The sequence below is a fragment of the Oryzias latipes genome, chromosome 20 (genome assembly GCF_002234675.1).
Source record: "Oryzias latipes chromosome 20, ASM223467v1".
NCBI classification, from domain to species: domain Eukaryota; kingdom Metazoa; phylum Chordata; class Actinopteri; order Beloniformes; family Adrianichthyidae; genus Oryzias; species Oryzias latipes.
Window position 1 is genome coordinate 3,888,956 of NC_019878.2, and position 23,019 is coordinate 3,911,974.

Genomic DNA, 23,019 nt, shown 5'->3' on the forward strand with positions numbered 1-23,019 from the left:
AAGTAATAAACGCACACTTCAAAGGCCATTAACTCACTTATACCATGGTCAGTTACAAAAGCAATACATATTGACCAGGTTTTAGTCCTTAATTCTTGTTTTTTTTTTTTCGATTTGGATCGCTTTTCTCACAAAAAGCGCATCGCGCCGCCTCACGTAACTTATAGTCCACGTCTCGGCGATATATATATGCTGATCGTCCCGATGGGTTGAATAAAGCATCACTTCAGAGGGAAAGCTCACCTCTTACCGCTTGTTTTTGTCCAGATGATGAAGCAAAAGGTTGCTTTTAAGAAGCCGGCGCAGTGATACGAAACATTTAAGCTAGCTGACCGGAACTTCTTTTTTCACCGTGCGGTTATCAGGTTGTAATGCATACCCAGCAGCCAGTCAGAATCGAGTATTCAACCGGACCATGGTAAAACAACGTTTTAGCTGTCAGTACAACAGTATTGTTTTTAATCCTTTCCTTTTTGGTATGAATATTTTTTGCTCCAAATTACAAAAAACAAAATTAAAAAATAAATAATAAATAAGTACACATGCCTTTATATTGTTACATGTTTTAAATCAGGTTAGATAAAAGGCTTGAAATGTCTTGAAACTATTTGAAACTTTCCCGTCCAGACTGAGGATAATTGTTGGATACTGGTTTTTATTTCTTTTTCTGTTCTCCTCTTTCTGCAAAAATGCCAATATGGAATATGTATTTGCTGTAGTCGATATCTCTTTTCAGCTTGCATTTTAGCTTTTGTGTTTTTTGTTGGCGTGTATGTGTGCACATGTGTGTATCTGTCTCTGGGGTTTTCCCTGCAGTCAGCAGGCACCATATGGGACTTGGCATTATGGAACACACCTCCATGCCAAACTCTGATTTACACACAGAGACCCCCCCCCCCTTATGGGAAATGATGGTGTGTGCATGTGTTGACCCCCTGTGCACATGCGTGCATCTGTGCATGTTTATGCGTGTGATTAGGGTGAATTCAGAAATCTGATTAAAGTCGTGTTGGCCACAATTACCAGCTTCTCAGAGCTCCTAAGGGACCCTGTGTGCGTGTATGTGTGGGTGTGTGTGTATGTGGTTCAGGTGGCAGCCCTAGGTCTTAATCCCACCCCCCCAACCTCTGAATAAATCATGTGACCCCCCCCCCCTTTCCTGCTTTCATCCCTCCATCCACCAGTCCCTCATTAAACCTAGTCTGTCACCTCCTCTGGGATTCCATTTCTCTTCTTCCCCCTCCTCCGTCTCTCATTTTTTTCTGATGAGTCTGCAATAAAGCAATATAGTCCCCCGCTCTTCCTCTTTCACTTTTCATACCCCCACTCTGTCACCTGCCACAGGATTGAGGGATCAAGCCACAGGAAGAGAAAAGAGCAGGTAGAGGATGAGAGCGTGGTGACCCCTCTTCTCCTTTGTGTTTTGTGTCTTGTAAAGACACGCCCCCTTCTGCTGACTCCTGACCTCACCATACTGACTGACAGATCCTCCAATTCTTTATGCTTTTTTTTGTTACATTTAGGTAAAATTCTCTTTTATTCTTTATTTCATCTCATTTATTTTTTCCTCCCTTGTTTTTTAGGCAAACCACATCCAGGTTCACTCTTCTTTTCCATCCTCTCCTCTACTCTTTATGGATATTCTCTTTTTTTCCTGTCAATCTCATATTTCCAGCAATACTTTTTCAATTCAATTCAATTTATTTGTTTAGCCCAAATTCACAACAACAGTCGTCTCAATGGGCTTTCGTATAGGTAATGGAAAAAGTTAAACATAAATTCAAAAGGATCATGAATACATAGAATTCAATAGGAAAATACTAAATCGAACTAACAAACTGACTAAGCTATACTGGCATCCCTGCCCTTAGACCCCCCTTCACGGTAAGGAAAACTCCTAAAAAAACGGTTTCCGGAAAAAACGAAGAAACCTCAGGGATGCTCACATGAAGGAGGGATCCTCCCCCAGGACGTACAGGCGATTTACCAGAACTCTTAGAGAAGAATTAACTTATCTAACCCTACATCTACATATTTAAAGTCCAGCAGACGAGCTTCGTCCAGCCAAAGTTGGGGGGACGACCGGGGGCGTGGAGTCGAGCCGTAGACAGACTTTCTATCTCTCATCACTCTCTTTTTTGCCCCTTTTTCTTCATCATCAGAATTTTTTAAAAACAATGGATAAAATCTAAAAGATTATAGTAAAATCTCCCATAATAGCTAAAATACACAAATACTGACACACTTTCACCAACACACCCACACATGCACACACACACATGCAGTTTGTGTGTGTCTCTTTCTGGGGTTTGTGAGGGGACAACTTTTTTGTGAATAAACTTTGTTTATTCAGGACTGTGGAGCAGTGGTTGGCAGCCTCACATCACAGCTAGAAGGTGCTTCATTGGTTGTGTGGCTCTGTGATGGTACGCTGAGTTATCCAGGATGTCCCCTGCCTTCGCCCACAAGTGGCCGGGAAAGACTCTGGCAGCCCTGTGACCCCGGTGGTTTATACTAGTATAGGCTAGTATAGATTAGTCTATACTAGTTGGTTTGCTGTCTACTGCAGATGCATTAATGAAAAACAAATTATTTTGTCATCATTTCAGGAAATAAAGTTTAGCTGTTTTCAACTTAAAGGCCAAAAGTCATCAACATTATTTGATTTATTGATTTATTGATTTATTTCAAGCATTGTAGTCAAAGCACTAAAGAAATTACCGTACACAGATTTATCAAACTCATTGCAGAAATGTTGAAATGCAAAGTTTAAAAAGACAAAAAATAAAACAAAACAAAAAAGTCACTTAAATCACATTTGCTTAATTAAAGATAATTAACTAAAGTTAAGTAGAGCTTGATTTATTGCTTGAAAAGGAGTGAGAAGAAGCGAATTTATATAATCCCACCCCTATTATGACTGAGTATAGAATTCCTAACCTTAGCTGTGAGTGATGTGTGAAGGCCCACTGTGGGGGGAGAATGAGGGCGTTGTGGAAAGACGTTTTGCAACAGTTCTCCAGTTCCCTCTGGTCAAACTGTTAATCATTCTATAGCCAGATTTTAGTTTTGTAACCTTTTTTTTTTCTTTGTTATTAGTAGTGTTTGTAGATTATTATCTTTAAAACAAACCTCCACCTTTGGTCTAAATATTTACCTGTTACTGGGATATTGGTTGTTTTTCTAAATGTCTGAACACCATGAGGTGAGGAAGTGCATTTATTCCAAGTGAAAGCCGTGTGTTTAACCGCTGGTGTGTTTTCTGCATCACCCTCATTTGAAAGGCTTGTCTGCTCAGTGTGAAAGTGCAGGAAGCAGTCTGTTTGCAGCTGTGGGGTTTTCTGGCTGAGCAGCCTCCATTCTGACCCTGAAATATTAAAGCAGAGTGAGTGAGCTCTGCAGAGAGGCCACCCCGCTGCCGCTGCTGCTAAAAATACGTGCTGCTGATAAAAATAGGTTGTTTTATGTTGAAGGTCTAGATTCATTCAGGGGAAAACTTGCCTGCAGGAATTTTTGAAAGAATAAGGTTTTGATTTGATTTGAAATGGTTTATTTCAAGCAATTAGGTAGAAATAATACACAACAGCAATATAATCATCAGTTATACATTCATACAGTAACTAATCAAACTTAGGATAATTAGACATATTAATAAATATTGCTTGAAAGGGAGTGGAAGGAAGCGAATTTATATAATCCCACCCCGTTATACTGTAACCATTTTATTACATGATTTATCAATATCCGGTTCCTAGGTTTTATCAGACAGAATTAAGAATCATAAGATATCGATAAAGCACATGACAAAGGTGAATTACTTAAGTATTACGTCAAAAATAACTATTTTAGAAATCAACATGGCAAATGCAGATCAGTCATCTGAAATATATGCAGATTATGTTACTTATAAAAGCCATTCATATGAATAAACATAATACTATATCCGTAAAGTAGACACAACACTGTTTCAGGAATTTTCATAACAAAATTTCATCAAGTATCAAAAGTTAAAACATGTGCAAAATTATGCTACATTAGGAATGATTTTTGATTCAATTTATCAATTTTTGGAGCAAGTGAAGTAATATCATTAAAAGTCAATCAATTTAACAATTTTCAATAAGTGATTAATCATTTGTTTTACTTTTTTTAATTTTTTTTTTCTTTTGTATTTTTTTTTTTTTTTTTTTTTTTTAATAAAGTAATGCTGTGGGGGAAAAATAAAAAAGGGTCCATAACTGTCGATTGTCCAAGGTTGGTATTTCTACTTTTACTGATAACAGCTGATCTTCTGGGTTCAAAACAGAGTTAATAGTTCTCTTCGATGTTATGTCTGCAGACATTAGATTCAGGTCCATATCCTTCTTCAGCTGATATCAGCGACGGTGAAAGTTGAGGTCAAGTTGTCTGCAGGTCAGAACTCTGCTGTTATTCAGGTGACGTCAGACATACAGAGAAAGTGATGAATCCACGTGTCATATTTCTTGAAATTATTTGGCTCTTTGGTTTATTACTCCATGTTGTTTCAGACGACCGTGATCAAACACTTCTCAAAGTCCTTCATGGTGTTCACAACCAGAACCTTGGACCGGTCCTCTGGACCGAGCGGTTTGACGTAAATCTTGCAGCCTTTAACCCAAGTGTTCTCAATCTGCTTACGCTTCCTGAGAAGCCGTGCATGTTTTGAGATTTCAGCATTCCTTCTGGTCAGATGGTCGTTCAGATAAACAGCAGATCCTCTGAGATTTTTGCGTTGATTCATCAAAGCTAGCTTGTGTCTGTGATTCACAAACCTGATGATCGCTGGTTTATCCGTCTCCTTCTTCCTGGGGAGCAGGTGGCAGGTCTCGATGGTATTGAGATCCAGGGAAACCCCTTTAGATGTGAGAAATGAATGTATTTGCTGCTCAAGAGACTCTGCACCGATCTCCGTATTAGCACTGCTAGCTACGCTAGCGCTAGCATTAGCAGTGCTTGCTCCTGCTGCATTCAGCTTCGCTCGAGGCTTGAAAGGTACTCCAGTGAGAATGACATTATTCATCCTTACTTGCTGTTCCACATCGTCCAGTCTTTTCTCCAGAATCTCGACCCGGTTTTCTCGCTGCTCATTTTGAGACCGAAATCTTCGGAACTCTTCCATCATTTCCCAAAGTGGCGTTAGCTTAGCCGACACTTGTTCCATAAAGCTTTTCAGCGTTTCTTGAATAATGTCAAGAGACTTTTTGAGGTCTTCGTATTCCTGGGGTTTCTTCGGGGGCATGGTCAGCTCTCTTTTTTGGAGGTCTGTCAGGATCCAAACGATGTCAGCAGTCAGACGGGGGAAATAGACCCAGAATCCTGTACATTTCCAGTCAAGTTCCATCACAAAAGAGGAAGACTTCATAGTCTAAATGTAGCAAAGGGATTCAATTACATTTAATTCAATTTTATTTATATAGCCCAATATCACAACACAGTTGTCTCAACAGGCTTCACACCTGTAATTGCACAAAGATATAAAATCAGTCATAAAATATGAACAATAGCGAGTCTGGCAAGAGGTCCATGGCCAAGTACAGGGGCAGGAGCACATATGAGCCAGAGGCGGGGTCCACGACCAAGGAATGGGGCACAGACTGGAATCTGGGGAGCGGGAAAGTAGATGAGAATAGAGGACAGGAACCCAGTGCACCATAGTTTCCCCAACTTGCAACTAATGAATTAGAAGTTCTCTGTCTCTAGCTAGTCTGACAATAACCCTGTCCCAAAAGGAATGTTTTGAACCTAACTTTGAATGTGGAAACTGAGTCGGCCTCTCTTCCATGAGCTGGGAGCTTATTCCATAAGACAGGGGCTTGGTGGCTAAACGCTCCACCTCCAACCGTACTTTTACTAATTCTAGGGACCACAAGCAGTCCTGCGTTTTGTGAGCAAAGTGTTCTGATTGGACGGTGAGGGACTATGAGGTCCTTAATATAAGATGGGGCCATTCCATGTAAGGCCTTATAGGTAAGCAGGAGGATAATGGGATCCAGTGAAGTGAAACTAACACAGGAGTGATGTGATCTCTTCTGCTAGTTCCTGCTAACAATCTAGCTGCTACGTTCTGAACAAGCTGGAGACTTCTTAAGGAACTCTTAGGACACGCTGCTAACAAAGAGTTACAGTAATCCAGTCTAGACGTAACAAATGCATGGATGAGTTTTTCAGCATCACTCTTAGAAAGAATATTTCTGATCTTGAGATATGTGAGCCTTAATTGATAAATCCTGGTCAAATAAAACCCCAAGGTTTCCAACTGTGGAATTGGGGGCTATACTTACACCATCCAGGGAGACTATCCGATCAGACAGAGCATCTCTGAGGTTTTTAGGACCAAGTATAATGACCTCAGTTTCTTCTGGGTTCAAGAGTAGGTAATTAATTGTCATCCAGGTCTTGATGTCTCTGATGCAGGCGTTCAGTTTCTCTATCTGGTCATTCTGGTCAGGTTTCATGGATAAATACAACTGCGTATCATCTGCATAACAGTGAAAATTAATGCTGTGTTTCCTGATTGTTTCCTAGGGGCAGCTTGTAAATCATAAACAGGATGGGTCCTAAAACTGAGCCCTGTGGGACTCCGTAGCTAACGCCGGTGCAGTGAGAGGACTGTCCGTTTACATTAACAAACTGGTGCCTATTTTATTAATAGGATTTAAACCACTGGAGGGCAGATCCTCTGATCCCTGTGTCATGCTCTAATCTTTGGAGTAAACTGCTGTGGTCAATAGTGTCAAAGGCTGCACTGAGGCCTAACAGGACCAGAGAAGAGAGTAGTCTTTCTAGGATAAAAAGTAAAAACTTTGCAGTCATTATTTTCTTGCTGGATAAAACTCCACCTGATTGTTCACAGCTTTGATTTAAATAAAGGAGCCAAGTTCATGAAATATACTCAGAAATAAAAATTATTTTATCTTTGTCTTCAAAATCTGTTTAGAAAATCTGGCCGATTGATGTTAAGTTGAATTTTATTGCTTTCAGAGCCCCGAGCTGCAGCTTCATCCTGAAGCTTCTCGGATCAAGTCAGAGTTTCTGTGCATAAGGACAAGAAAAGCCTTTGCAGCGTTACAAAATGGTTGTTTCTGCAGTAATGCCTGAAGTTGGCGCTCTAGCGATGAAGCCTCACCTTCATCCCTGTGTCGGGTCGGACTGCTCCACTTGTTGCTCTCCTGCTGGCGGTGCAGCGGATGCAGCTCCGTCAGAGTGTGTGTAGGCGCGGTGTCCTTCTTTAGCCGGGGCAGCTGGGATGAATGAATGTTTGTGCATCTGCTGACCTGAGCCCCGCCCACTCAGCACGCCTTCGTCATCGTCATGCATGAGCATGCATGAGACCGAGCGTGAAGACGCAACTGATTGTGGTTTTGTGCTGTTTTTGAGACCATCTGTGCGTCAGCACGCAGACTCGCAACCTGAATCAGCAACGTTTGTGCGTGTGTGTTAAACTCTGCACAGATGCTGTGTGTCTGCCAGGCTCACACACACACCCACACACACTCTTCGTTTTTGTGCCTGAACCAAATTGCATCATTTTCTTTGCTTTTAAACGTCCAGCATCTTTTCTGAATTGCCCTCAGGGGGGAGTTTGGCTTCTGCAGAAGCTTCTCAAAAACATCAGACACATTCATGGACTCAAGTGATAAGACTGTGACTGTTTTTAACGCTTTAACACCAAGAGGTGACTGGTGATGCCTAAAAAAACACACACTCAATGGCCTACCATAAGTCACCCATTGACCTGATCAACGTGGATCAGCTGATTGACACAGAGAAAAGCTTTTCATGTCAGCTTTGCAACCCTTTACATTATTGTACATTGGTGTTGCATAACAGGGCAAAGCTTTTCCCCGTTGACTAATTCAGTTTTTTATATTGCTCATATAAACGTTAGAAGTGTTGCGGTAGTCAAAGGAATGTAAATGTTTTAATTACAGAGCATTTCCTGAACAAGATTTTCAGAATAATAAAATTTATGTTAATTATCTATATTATTACTACAATATAAATATTCTGAATAATAACACCTGTGTAACAGGAAAATGTACATCTCCATGTTTTCATACAGAATTTCAGTGCTTGATGATTTCATGACTCAGCACTTTGATTCCCATCTGCTGCTTTGGGAAATGATCACTGACCTTAACCAACAATCTCCTATTTCTGCCAACATGTTCAGAGATAAACAAATATGAAACACAAGATTATTCATTTAAGATCCTAAAAAGGATTTCGGATAAAAGGCTTAAAAAAAAAGAAAAAAAGGTCAGGCAGAAAATTGTGGATGCTACACTGGTAAATGGTAAATGGCTTATATAACGCTTTTCTACCTACAAGGCCCAAAGCGTTTTACAGTCACAGACCCATTCACCCAGTCACACACACATTCACACACATTCACACGATCATGGGTCGACCGCCCAACCGCTGCACCACGGCCGCCCAAAAACATGCTACACTAGCATAGCATTCAGAATATTAAGGACGAACTGTAACTTTAGGTTTATTGAAAACTGGACTTAAAGTTTGTAACAGATTAGCCTAAATTCTAAATCAACAAAAACGGTAGCTATGCTGCAGAGGTCCAGACTCATCCTCAGCCCCACTGTTGGACGCGTTAATCATCGCCTAGCGTGTTGCATGTGGACATGCTGTTGTCCACATGCAAAACGCATTAACACACATTTACATCCTTACAACAAGATAATGCACTGCATCAAAAATGAGCCAAAAATTATATTTTTCTTTTGTGTTAGATATTTGGAAACTTTAATAAAATGGTTAATATTTAAACATTACCAAATAAAGCATGTTTTCATCTTCCTTCTAGGAGGAAACCTTTTTGTTTTAAAAGTTTTCTTCACAGGTCTGCTGTCTAACTTCCACACAAACAAAAAGTCAAATAATTAATAATGATAACATTCTAAATATTCCAATTTAAGTGAAAAAAACTAGTAATTAGTTTTAATTGACGCATGCTCTGATGTTTGTTATGGTTGTAACAGGAGATTCTGTGATAAACTCAGCAGGTGAGTGAGCTCTTCTCCGGTTAAGAACAAGGATGCACAATGTTGGATTGTACATGCATTCACCCTAAAAATGCTCCGTCAGACTTTCATTAGGAATCTGTGCAGGGCGATTATTACTGTAAACCAGCTACATTTAACTGGCTCATCCATGTCTTTATGGATCCCCTTTGTGCTCTGGTGAGCAGTCGTGTTGGAACAGGAGGAGCCATCCCAAAATGTTCATTGAATCGCCTTTTGTTATGCTGAAAGAATCAAAGTACCTTTCAGCTGAACCAAGCACCTAAGCTCAGCTTCTGAAGATAAGCCCGCACCATAATGATGCCTCCACCAAACGTCTCACTGGTTACAGTGTCACAGATATAGTAAAACTAGCCTGTCTGGTGTTTCAGACCTTTAGATGAAGAAGTGTGATCAATTCCTTCAGAGAATGTGCTTCCAATGCCCAAAGGTTCTGAGGCAGTGGGCTTTGAACCACAGCATTCACCCTATCCACAACACTTTCCGTGAAGCGGTCTGTGCTGGTCTTCAGCTAATCTGAAGATGGCATGAATTTTGTGGTTAACTGATGTCTGTGAACAGTGAGCTTCAAGATCCCGTGTTTATCCCCAGTTTACATGGTCTGACACTGGGATCGAGTGGCTGAGTTAACCAGTCTGTTCCATTGCGTTATGGAGTGACAGCTGACTGGAATATTTTTCTACAGCTGTCACAGAACCATCCTGGAACTCACCGAGCTCCATAGAGTGAGCCGAAGTTTGTAAAAGGTGATGATTTTCTGCTCCTGTGGACGTAAAGGAGCCTGTTGTAGCTCTCATGTACCATCACTCCACCATCACACGGTCAAATTGGAGACATAGTTAGTCTAGAAGCTTTGATTGAGAAGAGGTGCCATGTTTTCTTCTTGAGTCTCCACGGTGACGGCAGACTCTTTGCAGTCAAAGAGCAGAGATTAACAAGACATACCAGACCCTGAGAAAGCACAAATCCTCAGCGACGGACTTCCAGAGTGAATGTGACTCATTTGGAGTTGATGATTGTCTCCCATTAGTGTTCAGCTTCTGGTGTTTGGGGACAACTTATAATGTCTGATGTAAATTCTGTCTTTTTTGCTTGAATTCTTTTTAAAAAAAAATGAAATCGCAGTGTTAATAGAGGACGTTCCTTCTGTTTGGTTCTGTTCTCTGTGGTTTGGGTCAAAACCCTGTTAAACCCGATAAATGAATCTGCTGTCCTCACTGTGAGATCACAGGAAGAGCAGGTGAAGGTGAGCGGGAACAGAAAGTCCTTCTAGATGACTGTTTCACCTTCTCAGCTCATTTTATTTTCTGTCATGAAGGAGGGCGAGGACCCACGGAGAGACAGGTCAGGGCATAAAAGCAATGTGGGAGGAGGCGATAAAGGTCATAGATGTACCTCTTCCTTTGTGATAGGAAAGACGTGCCTACATGAAGGACAAACCAGGAGGAGCTTAATGATGTCCACTGCCGCTCGGTTACTTCATGTCAGCGCATGTTAACACTCCAGCGCTCTTCCAGATGTCATCGGAAGATCAGCCCTGCAGTTACATCTCTCCTGGTGTAATCAGTTCATATCAGTTACATGCAAAACCAGGAAATTAAAAATAAAACGTACTTGTACAGCAGCATGGATCAGGGGGTGATCTAGTAATTGGAGCTGAGGACAGTGGAGCTGGTGCCTGGACTCTGCAGAGCTTAGACTTTCAGTCATAATTAACTGATGCTGTGCATGATCACCGGACACCCTGTTGCTCCTTCTGAAGCCTTCAACAGCTGACGCCATCTCAAACTGGAGGAATACGGTCACAAGAAACAGAGAGCAGCATTAACTCTTCAATTAAAGTTGAATCCTGGTTGTAGGAAACCTTCATCCAAGGTTATAAACTAGCCTTTTTTCTGACCCCTTCTCCCTTCCATTAACGACCTTAACCACTGCTGACGCTGAACTTAAGAAAGTGGGGTCCCATTTCACCCATAGCAGCGATTATATTTTGTGGATGTTTGAGGCTCATGAACAGCTTCACCAGTTTTTGTGCAGCTGCATAAGTAACAATAGTTTACTTATGTCACATCCTAAACACACTTCTATAAACGTTTAGATTAAGAATGTTTTCCAGCTCAAAGGTTTTGTGCAGGTTACATAAAGTCAAAGTTAATTGATTTTTAAAGCACCTTTCAAGAAACTCAGGGACACTGTACAAAAGCAGTAGTGTTTCTATGGGAAGGTAAAAACAAACAGACAAAAAACTTCTCTAGGAATTTAGATGATTTATGTAAGCAAAATGAAACTTGCAAATTCATGATTTACCCTAATTACTTGGAGAAGATTTTTGTGGCTCTCAATAAAAGAGAGCCAGAGCAGGTTCCTTTTTAGGAAAAATGTTGTCTTGGCGAGGAGAAAAGGCGCTTTCAAGCCAAGTGGACAAATGCTTACTTTGTCGTACCTCATGGCCTGGATAAAGTCATGTGCCTTATTTGCAAGCAGGTCAATGCAATGCTCAAAGTATTCAATATAAATCATCACTATGTTACAAATCTTAAAAACAATGACAAATCTATCGGCGAGGAGTGCAACAATAAGCTCCAAGAACAACAACGAGGCTATGCTGCACAGCAGATGTTTACAAAAATGGCTGAATCCAGTGAAGCTGTGACAGAATCTAGCTACGTTGTGGCTTTGGAAATGACCCGGTGTAGAAACCCTTCAGTGACGGGGAGTTTGTAAAAAGAATGGATGCTGAAAGTAGCTGACATTGTTTGTCCAGAGCAAAAGAAAAAGTTTGAAGAAATAAGTCTGTCAGATGATACAATTACGAGACGAGTAGAAGAACTGGGCAGCAACCTCCGACAGCAACTGGGAAAACACCTGGAGGGCCTGGTTAACTGTATAAATGACACTTGGTCATTAAAGTTGTTAAAAACAACTTGTTCTGTTGATCCATTTTTTTAACAAAATTGGCCCCCAGTCTAATGTCGAGTTCCTAATTTGGCCCTCAGCTATGGAAAATTTGAGAACCCCTGATGTAAGGTCTCTAGATTTAACACAAGCCCATACCACTAGCCCCCTGCCACCATACTTTAAATTCTAGAGAGCACCGTTGCCGTGTTCCGGTTGTAGTAAAGCGTTGCTCTTGCCTTTGCTGTGGCTGGATGGAACTGTTGTCTCCTGCATGTGCCTGCAGCCCGCTTGGCACCATCTAAATTGATGTGAAGTAAAGTGAAACGGTGCGAAAGCTGACTGTCTCCAGACTGGGACGTGCTCTGGCTGCATTGAAAGCCTGGGAAAATCCTCAAGACAGCGGGGGAGCCTCATCAGAGCACAGAGGTGTTCGGATTTCTTCCAAACTGTTGTCAAAGCAGAGCTTCATGCTGAGCATTGAGCGGCATTCAGAACAACACAAACCGGGGAGAGTGGTTGAAACACCACTTTTTGTTTTTTATTAAGTACTAAAGCATCTTAATTGCATGTGGGATGTTTGTAAACTGAGGCTGCAGTCACATTCATTCATGTTTCTGTTCACACATCCAAAAAACACATCCTTTGGTTTGTTTCCCAGAAAGGTTGCTGATGACCTCTGAGCTATGAAGAGCTTAACAGTATCTGCGTTTACATGTACAAAAGTAATCGGAATGAACACTTGATCCGAATAAAAATCCGTCATGTACACACGCCGTTTGGAATACTCTGCCCCGATCAGACTCATTCGCGTCAAAAATTCCAGTCAATCGAGACAGGTGGGCTAAGCCGATTGTTGATCCGATTGTCGTGCATGTAAACAATGTAATCCGTTTGTGGGTCACTACTGCGCTGCTTTAGGTCATGTGTAGACGGTGTTGCGCTCCAGAGGAGGCTTTAGAGCGCAAACAGGACCGCTGCTCCACGTGAGCAAAGCATGTCTCTGAGCAGAGCAGCCGGACTCGTAGCTCTGTGTTTGCAGGCAGGGGAGGGTGCTTTGTTAGGGTGTGCGCTCCGGGGGAGGCTTTGGACCGCCGTCCGTCCGGCTGCTCTGCGTGAGCGAGCTACCGGACTCGGGAGAACCGTGTCTCCAAGCAGAGGAGGGGCTTTGGGACGGTGTGTGAGCTGGTGGAGGCGGCTATTGAATGCGGTAATGCCGCTCCGCAAAGAACTGAGAAATCCTGTCAACAATCATGTGAATTTGTGTGTCCGATCGTGTCCAGACAAAATAACACATTTTTACGTGCAGCCAAGATGCACTTTGACCGCACATATTTTTTAAGTACATCCACGGTGAATTGTTGTTGTTGGCCCACATTGGCCTAAACCTAACCATTGTTCTGGCTCTGTTCCCCCTAGAAGAAAAAGCACGGATTAATAAAAAGTATGAGCAAACAATCACTTAATAATAATCACAACAATAATAAAAGCACGTTTAGAAGATCCTCTCGCTCTATGCAGCAGTTTTGTTTGTTTACAACGGAACTATACATTTCTTCTTCTACTTTCGTTTCCGGTGTTTTAGAGAGAACTGCTCATGTCAAAATGATTTATTCTGACCGAAAGTGTGGCGTATGTAAACGTTTGTTATAATCGGATAGAGTTTTTCTGGGCCCATGTACACAGTTCAATTCTAATCCGATCTTCGATCCGGTGAAAGATATTTTGCACATGTAACAGCAGCTAGTGAGTTAGACATATTTATATACAGTGCTTCTGATCTCTGACATTAAGTCACATGATTAAAGTTTGATCAATCGCTGAAGGATGGCTTCTAGGAGATAGGAATGAAAAAGTCAGTTTTAACCTGGTTTTCCAGAGTGATTCATTTCAATAAGGAGAATCATCAGGAATACTAGTAAACATGTATTTGTGGTACAGTAATATGTGCTTTAACTCTATAACACTAGAGCTTTAGTGCAGTCTTTACATTATTTCAACTAATGTAGCTCTGGATTCAGAAAAGCAGCTTTGCGCGATGTGGCTTCTCTTGACAATCAGGTAGAACACTTTGGAGATGCCAGCTCTTTTTTGTAGACATTCTTTTGTTTGTTAGTTAATTCACTCCTTTATTTCTTCCTATTTAGTTTATTTGCTTCTCTACCCCCTTTTGTGTGTGGTATGGACTTGTCCATTGCTATAAAACCTCCCCGAAGTGTTACCCAGGGGTGGGATTTTTTTTTCAGTCCCATTTGTTGCATATTCGTTTGGTTAGTTTTCTTTATGTTGGACCCAAACTATTTTATATGTAAGCAAAGAATCTCTGTTCATATTTGTTAAAAAAAGGACAAAAGACAAAAAAGGAATAAAACAGCTTTTAAGTAAAACCACATTTGTCCTGCTGACCAATAGAATCGGTTAGTTCAAAAGGGGCCCAAGTCCACAATTCTTCAAAATAGAGATATTATATGTTCTATGGTCTTCAAGGGATAAGCTATCTGATTATGTGCAAAAAAGTCCCAATTTCGTTGTAATGTATTGACTATGCCTGACATTTAAAATGCTTTAAGTCCAAATTCCTGGACTTGGGCTTCTCTTGCGTGGGTTTATCTTTATCCCATAGATGGCAGCACTAGTTATCCAATATGGCAGCGCCCCTGTTTAATTCAAGAAGGGCCCAAGTCCAGAGACTTTAGTTTGCTAGTCCTCTGAAATTATAAAAGTGAGGTGCTTCATATTATAGCATTTGTAAGCTATGAACTGGTGCTAAATCTGGGTAAAGTATTAATCATTTGGTGTGGCCTCCCTTTAAGCCATGCAATCAAAATCATTTTCTGGAAAGAGAAACCTCTTGGACTTGGACCCCTTTTGAACTAACCGATTCAATTGCAAACCCTCACACACTGTTATGCAAAGCCGATATGAAAAGCTGTGTCAGAATCAGCTGATTTACGTCAAACGCAGTCACGGCTGAAGGGTTACGGTTTGTCAAAGAGCGTGTGTTACATAGGTGTCACAGGGGACATCTCTGGTGGGGGAGGGGTTTTCGTGCTAGAGATGAACTCAGACCATAGAAGTATAAACCTCAGTCTAGACCCCGATGGCGGTTCGGGGGACAACCATCCCAAAGTGTCGCTTCTGGTAGAGGACAAGGTGAAGGAGGGCTGACGAATCATCAAGAATGCAGAAAATCAGAAAATAAAGATACTTGTGGTCTCCAAGAAACATTTACAAAAATGTCCAAACATGGTTAAAAAGAACACACAACTAATAAAAGATAACGTAGGAGTCAGCCTCTTTCACAAGCCATCTTTTTCTCACCTTGTCATCAAGTGAAACCTTTTCTGCTTTTGTAGATGCCAGTGCATCTGGCAAGTTTTGCTTCCAAAGCAGAAGTCGGATGTTGCCGGGCTTTAGAGTTCAGATGGCAGCAGGAAGGAGGCAGATGATGTGCTTTTTAGGACACAAACAAATGAAAAGGAGAAACAGCAGGCCGCATTAATCAATGCTGATGTCCAAGAAGACGGCAGAAGGTGGTTGGTTGGTCATTACCGGCGGATGGACAGGCTGGCAGCTGCAGGCATAAATCACAGCGAATCATCAGTGAATCAGACTCTGATGATGTCTTTAATGCATTGTGCAGCTCTGCATTGATGATACTATTAAACAGGCATCATCAAGAAAGGCCAAAGATGGACGTAAACCTGATTCAGAAAATAGAACAATCTGTCCACCGTGGGTCTTTTTGGAGGTTTTAGTGTAATTATTGCTTATTAAACAGTGTTGTAACAATACCAAAATGAGGAATATGTGAAACTGAATTAGATAACCCTGGTCAAAGGTTTCATGTTTCAGAAATAGTCGCTCGGTTTAAAAGAACATTGTTCATCGTAACTTGGCCACATTTGTATTTTCTCAGATGGACTGATGGAGAGTTCACAATTACACATCCAGGATTACATCACATCATAGAAAAACCTGGATTTACTTGCTGGTCTTTCAGTTCTGACCATAATATTTAGGTACAGAGTTTTGTAGTGTGACAAAGCCACAGGCCGAACAGGGTCTGGTTTGGGGACAAATGGATTTCATCTCCGCTCTTCGCTGATGATGTTGTCCTGTTGGCTTCATCGATCCTGGACCTCCAGCGTGTATTGGGGCGGTTTTCAGCCGGGTTGAAGTGGCTGGAATGTCAGTAGTGCCACGTCTGAGACCATGGTTCTCAACCAGAGAAGCATAGTTTGTTCTCTACATTTGGGTGGGTGGAGAGGTCCTGCCTCAGGTGAAAGGTCTTGTTCACAAGTGAGGGAAGATCAGAGCATCAGATCAACAGTGGCCTTTGGAGTGGTGTCGGTTGTTATGTGGTCAGAAAGCGAAGCTCTCAATTTACGTCGATCTTTGTTACAGTACTCACCTCTAGTCATGAGTTCTTGGTCATGACCTAAAGAACGAGCTCCCAAATACAAACAGCCGAAAAGATTTTCCTCTGCAGGGTGGCTGGGCGCTCCCTTAGAGAAAAGGTGATGTGCTTGGTCATCCACACGTCAGCGTCTGTGAGGACGACTGCAGAAATCTGTGAATGAGGTCATCTGTCTGTCTGTGGGAGAGGTCAAGTCACTGCTGCAGTGTCAGCTGGTGTTCTAAGGAATAACAGGAGTTAGCCTATATTTAAAATCTTAATGATCACAGTGTTTTTTGTTGCATCACTGACACCTCTTTTCAAAAGCCAGATGTGTTTGAAGGCTGGGTTATCCAAAAACACACTTCTGCAGTCATGCAGGAAATGTGGCTTAATGTGATTGCTGTTCGGATGCACATTCAGAGTGGAAAAACAAGACAATTCAAGCTCGGCAATTCACTGTTGCATTCTGTGAGTCTGAAGTGTTAAGAGGGTGTAAGGACCACAACTCATCACTAACGTTAACACAACTCATCCTTTTTTCTCTCATCTTACCTCAGTCCATCTGCAGCCTAATGTTTCAAATGACCTTCAGCCTAAACAAACAGGATCATAATCTAGTGGAAAAGTCTCATTCCGGTCCATTTGAAAGGTGAACTGATAAATAAATGATGAGTTTCATTAACAGCAGCAGAGTGGGCATCACTGCTCAGGTTTAAGTAGCTGAGCAGGTTGAGGCTGACATGACTGCAGCTTTGCTGTTCCTGTCTATTCTTCTCAGAGGATCACATCCGTCTTACTGCAGTGCTCAAGCTCCCATTCTGCAGGCTCACTGTGATTCACCTGCTCCACTGTGTTCAGCGTGTCGTACAAATCACGCAGAGTGACTCATTTATCCTACTTCCTGTCCCAGCAAGCCTCCACTGGGGGGGCAGAGCTGTTCTCTGCTGTGCTTTTAACTCGTTAGAGAGGGAGGACGGCTCAGTCACATGAATTATCCTCTCTCCATGCATGTGTCCTCAGAGATGCGTGTGCGGTGTCACGAAGACGCCTCATTGTTCTAATTACCAGGTTAGAAGTCTTTATTAAGGTAATAAGCTTTTCTCATTACAGAGTTTTATGTTGAACCACTGTTCAGAGCTCAAACAGCAATTAATCACGTCTGATTAATATTTTATTTATTTGCCTAATGTTCGGGAAGTGGCGCCGGGGGGGTTATTAAAGGTCGGTCAGGTTTGACTGCAACGGTGGAAGAAACCAAAATAGTTGGAGAGAACCCTCTATGTGGAGAGGTGTGCAGAAAAAAAATGAAAGTCTGAAAAAGAGGTTCTAACAGGTCTCAGGTGATCGCAGGACAAGAACAGATAAACTCATTTAATGGCTCAAAATGTTTTTTTTTTAATAAAAGTTTATATTAAGCATATTTAGCATATTTTCTCCTCTTCTGACTTATTCCACATTATTTACATGATAACTTCAGGTGACAGGTCCATGTGTTGAGCTTGTAGCAGGCTTTAAATCTGTTTGTAGCAGATTATTATGATGAAGACTGGCTTTGTGAGGACAAAACTCAGCTTTCAGTACATTTGGGAAAAATGTATTCGTCAAACTGATCTAAACAAAGCTGAATGTGTAACAATGTGAGTTTGAAATATTCATCCATCCAACCATCCATCCATGTATTCATCCATCTTCAGAACCCACTGAACCCTTTTGCTATCTTGAGGGGTCCAAATGACCCCACCCTTACATTGACGCGTTCTCCCTACCATGACAAAGGTGGATAAAGGAGGAAAGATTTCATGTAATCCATGGACACCAGTGAAGATCATTGAAGAAAAAAGGTTTAACGTCTAATGGGGTCCAGATGACCCAACTCCCAATCTTAACGTGCCTTGGATAGCACAAGGGTTATAAGGGTGCTGGAGCCTATCCCAGCTACTGTTTGGTGAAGGCGAGGTTCACCCTGAACAGGTGGTCAGTCTGTTGCAGGAACACACAACCACACGGTCACGCTCACATGCACACATTGGGAAAATCAACCAATGACCCTATAAAGCATATTTTGGACTGTGGGAGGATTCCAGAGTTCCTGGAGAAATCCCACACATGCACAAGGAGAACATGCAAACTCCACACAGAAAGGTCCCAGCTGGGATTTGAACCAGAGCCTTCTGTCTGTGAGGCGAGTTGGAAATGTTTGGGTCAGAAAAGAAGGCATCTTTTACACGGTGTAGCACTCCACCCCCTGATGATGCTCAGCAAAGACTACAGCATACAGTCATGGGACTAATATGTGAACTAGTTTGTGCAGCTAAAGGTTGAAAGTAAGATGAGCTTAGCTGGCCCAAACTGTGAGGCCAACGTTCTGGAAGGGGTGGAGCCCTCAGTTTGGTTTTCGCTTAAAGGTGTGAACCGTTTTATTCCATTTCTGTAAAGGTTTTATGTCAAAATTCTTCACCTGCTTGGTTACCTCTTGGCTATTTCTTGTCGGAAAGCTGAGACCAACCTTGTGCTTTTTGCTTTGACCAATAATGCAAGAAACAACTAATAAAAGATAACTTAGCAGTAATCGGTTTATCACTTCTCTGCCCTTGTTGATTCTGCCATGCTGTGTGCAGCTCAGTTTGTTCTTCACAGAAAGGTAACAAAAGATGGCTTTAACAGGTCCTTGACTGTCCCTGGTCCACATTTCACCCCCCCCCCCCAGTCCATCGTGCAGGGAGCGAGCCCAGCTGGAGGGTGAATGCATGTAGCTTCAGTCTGAACAAGGAACCATGAAATTCTGATTTATGTAACACCCAAACCCCCAGCTTTGAAGACAACCTGGGGCTGCAGTTCATCAAAAGCCCACTAGAGGCTGCTTCCTATGGACTCTCTTGTTAAAAAGTCAAATTTGACCCATAACCTTTTTGAAGGCAGAGAGATATATTTTCTGATCGACAGGTGGATGGACTGAACAAAAGTCTTACTGTATGTTGTCCCTCCCAAGTTACTGACCATTTATGACAGAGTGAAGTGGAGTAGACTCCAGTCAATATGGCCTCTCCACTTCAGTCCTCACCTTTAACCTTCAGAATCCTTTCGCCGACAGAGGAGATTTATTGGTCCAGTGTAAGTGTTGGAACCAACGAGGATCTATTGAGCCCCTCTTTGTGTTCCTCGTTCCACGTAGACCTGTTTGTTTTAGAGTGCACTTGTCCTCTGCAACAGAAGTGGATTTTCTACTTTTGCATTTGCAGATACCTCCAGATTTAGCTTCAAGAAAGGCTGCATTCCTATTAATATTGTTTTGAGTAAATATTATAGAAACAATCCTACGTAACACTGGCAGCATCTTGCTTGTTATAAATACAAAATAAAACTGCAGAAGGCAGACGGATGTTAAAACACATGTAAGAGTTTATCACAGAGAAACCTAAAACACATTTTAGCCATTTTTGAAAATTCAATTATGAATCATTTTCTGAAGACACAAACTAAACTATCCTTTTGTAAGTTTGAGCTTGTTATCTGGGTTACCATGGTGACATATCATGTAAATGGGACAGAATGTGCAGGGAACATTCAGTCCATTAGTTTACCCCTCCGGGGGTCAGAATAACCCCTGTAACCATGGCAACTGTCTGCATGTCATATGTATGTGAGGAAAATGTTCATTAAAATTAATGCTGATTGAAGAGTACACTTTTTTCAGAGGTATTGACAACACAATAGGATAGTTTTGCTCCATTTTCGGCGCATGATGGAGGCAGACAGATGGAGAGGCAGACAGACGCGCAGACCCGCAGGCGGCAGACGCTGGCCTTCACATCAGTGTTGGCCAGCTTTCACACAGACACACACAGTGGAGTTTGTGGAGATGTGCTAGAGTTGAAGGGATTTCCCTCCTTCTGTTGGCGGCGATCTCTGGTCTCATCAACCACTTTGTTTCCCGTAGTGGACTTCTCTTCACCTCAGTTTCTAATGAGAAGGCAAAACTAGACACAGAATGGTGGTTCCTCGCGCCTCGAGGTCGGAGCTGAAGCACTGTGATGAAAGTGAGCAGAGAGAAGCAGGAAGATGCACTGGAGCTGCTGTGGCTGGAGTTTCCAGAAACATCTTAGACAGTGTTTTTCAACCTTTTTTGAGCCACGGCACACTTTAACCTTGACAAAAATCCCGCGACACACCAGCATCCAAAAAAAAAAAAAAGGAGAAACTCATAGTCTGTATTGATCTACAGTCCCTCACATACATTTTTGTGATAATTTTGGCAGAAAAAGCTGGAAGCTGCAGCTTTTTTTTCTAAAAGATGAAAAAAAGTTAAGTTAGAAGATTTAAAAACTGTTTGATGTGTGTTCGTTGTGGTTTCAAGAAGTTTAACAACGAAAGGCTCATTGTGCGCTGAGATGCTGTCACTTTAACCCAATGCATCATGGGAGATGTAGTGCAAACAGTCGCCACACACAAACATACTGGCGTCTCTGAGCTTCATTGTTTTGTTCACTTGTTCCACGGTCTGACACCGGATTCTGTGGAAAGCTAAACCACTAAAGACGAGCTTTAGCTGGTATTTTTGTTGGAACTGAGAGACTTTATGAGCAGAATCAGAACAAGGAAGTGAAGACTTTAACCACTTCTGATTGGTCAGACTGATGACGTGTGATTGAGCCTCCAAGAATGATTGGTGGAGACAGTTAAAGGGGCGGGACTTTTCCTAAAACAGCTGAAGCTGCAGCTAAATCGCGGTACCGTCATTCTTATCAAAATGTCTTTAATTTAATCAAATGAACACAAAGAAAAAAGTATTTTATGATCTTTCATATTCCTAACTTCTCAGTGTTTTATCAGGGCCTGTTTGGATGAACACAGAGCTGATATCCTGGAGATGGAAGATGTTTTTACATCAGTTAATGAGGGTAATTTCCCACGGCACACCTGACCATCTCCACCAGTGTGCCACGGCACACACTGGTTGCAAAACAATGATCTTAAAGATGAAGAGAGCAGCCGACGTCTTTCCATTGTTCTGCTGGAGCTGTCTGCCAGGTCTGAACCAGAACTTCACGTACTGGAGCTATTTGTGGGTTAGGGGTCATCTGCATTTGAGCAAAAATGTGTACAGAAAATCTGCTTTAGGTTAACGATGTTAGCCTCTTCTCTATCTGCAGATAAAAAACACCATTGACTGCTACATCAAAAAGTCTTCGTATTCCTGGTTTTTCTTGGGGGCCATGGTCAGCTCTCTTTTTTGGAGAAAATCAACTTTTTAAGTCGTTTGAAGATAGTTGTATATCCGCAGAGAGCCACACACGCGTCCTGTGCTGTAACCCGGAACCGGAAGGGTCCAGTGTATGTGGATTATATCCGTGTTTGATGTTCTAATTCCACTGTGAAGCTTCAAAACATTGAACAGTTAGAGTGCGATGCACCATGACCCCATGTAAATGATACAAAATGTTTGTGCTTTAATTGCCTTTGGCAGGTTTTAAGGATAAAACACAAACAATGGTACTTTGCTGGAGATTTTTGAAGCCCACTCTGATAAAAATCGTGTTTTTCGTGTTTTTAACATGTTTTTTTGACATTTTCTGATGTGGACTTATATAAAGAAAAATAAGCCTCTGAGTATTTTTTTTATCAAACTTGTGGTGAATCAGGAGTAGAAGGAAAAGGTCATTTTAAAAAGAGCGTATTTGTGAATAGAAAATATGCTGGGCGGGCCACAAGCTCCCTGCTCTGACAGGGAGGGAGGGGGGTTGTTCCATGCCAGGAGTCCCGCCCACAACTCTTGACTTTCTAGTGAACGTCGCTGCTCTGCAGAAACTATGTCCCAGAAAACAGCATGTTATTTTGGCTGAAAATGGCATCAACATAATTAAAAGACCACTGGGAATGCTTTTAGAAGAAGATCGGAGAGGGACTTAAAAATACTCTGAAGTGACTGTCAGTACAAATGAAATAGAAAACTGATGTAGTTTGATGTAGTTCTTGCAAAGCTTTGATTCCTTTGAGGAAGCTGGATGTGGTATTGCAGTTCTGAAGAAGTTCAGCTTGTCTACATTTTGAATTTGCATTTTGCTTAGGTTGGCTGTTTATTGAAGGACTTCTCAACTAAAATGAGTGCTGATGTCACTGTGGAGGAGTGGAAACCTGGTTTTCAGCACAGGATCATGGTGACCCAGAACCTATTTAGAGGAGCCAGACTGAACACTGAGATGAGTCCAACCTAGTTCTGTTCACACGTTTATGGGCAGATTTCCTGATATCCAGATTTTTTTTTGGTTACCAAAAAAAAAAAACCCATCTTTGCCTTTCAGAAAATGAAATGATTAAACTCAGTTGTCAGATGGAGATCTACAGAAGGTACTGAGGAGGTCAGGACGTGGAACGAGACATGGCTGCTTTAAGCCTGGAGATGGTAGATTTTATATAGTTGGAAGTAAGTCCTCCACCTCTAGATGGTTTTAAGGGGTTTCACTCTGGCAGAGTGGTTTCACCATATCATTGTTTTTCTTTCCTCTGCTTCTCCATCGTGGTCTTCCTCATCCTGTCGTTGCAGCTCCCCCCATAGGCCCCTTTATGATCAGTGTGGATGTTGGGCTTGATGACTTCTGTGTGGATGACTGAGAGCGTTAACCTCCACTCAACTCGGGATCCTGCCCGCTCAGAGCAGCTTCA

The 23,019-nt window shown here is 41.9% G+C and overlaps 1 protein-coding gene and 1 long non-coding RNA gene across 3 annotated transcripts in view; one reads left to right on the top strand and one right to left on the bottom strand.

Annotated features, from left to right (window-relative positions):
• fars2 (phenylalanyl-tRNA synthetase 2, mitochondrial) overlaps positions 1-23,019 on the top strand; it is a 126,309-nt gene that overhangs the window by 46,814 nt on the left and 56,476 nt on the right. The gene's annotated exons all lie outside the window — the stretch shown is intronic.
• LOC110017291 lies at positions 5,414-8,368 on the bottom strand. The gene is made up of 2 exons (XR_002292654.2): positions 7,148-8,368; positions 5,414-5,622 (listed from the first exon to the last, which is right to left on the bottom strand). It is a non-coding gene; the product is annotated as an uncharacterized LOC110017291 (long non-coding RNA).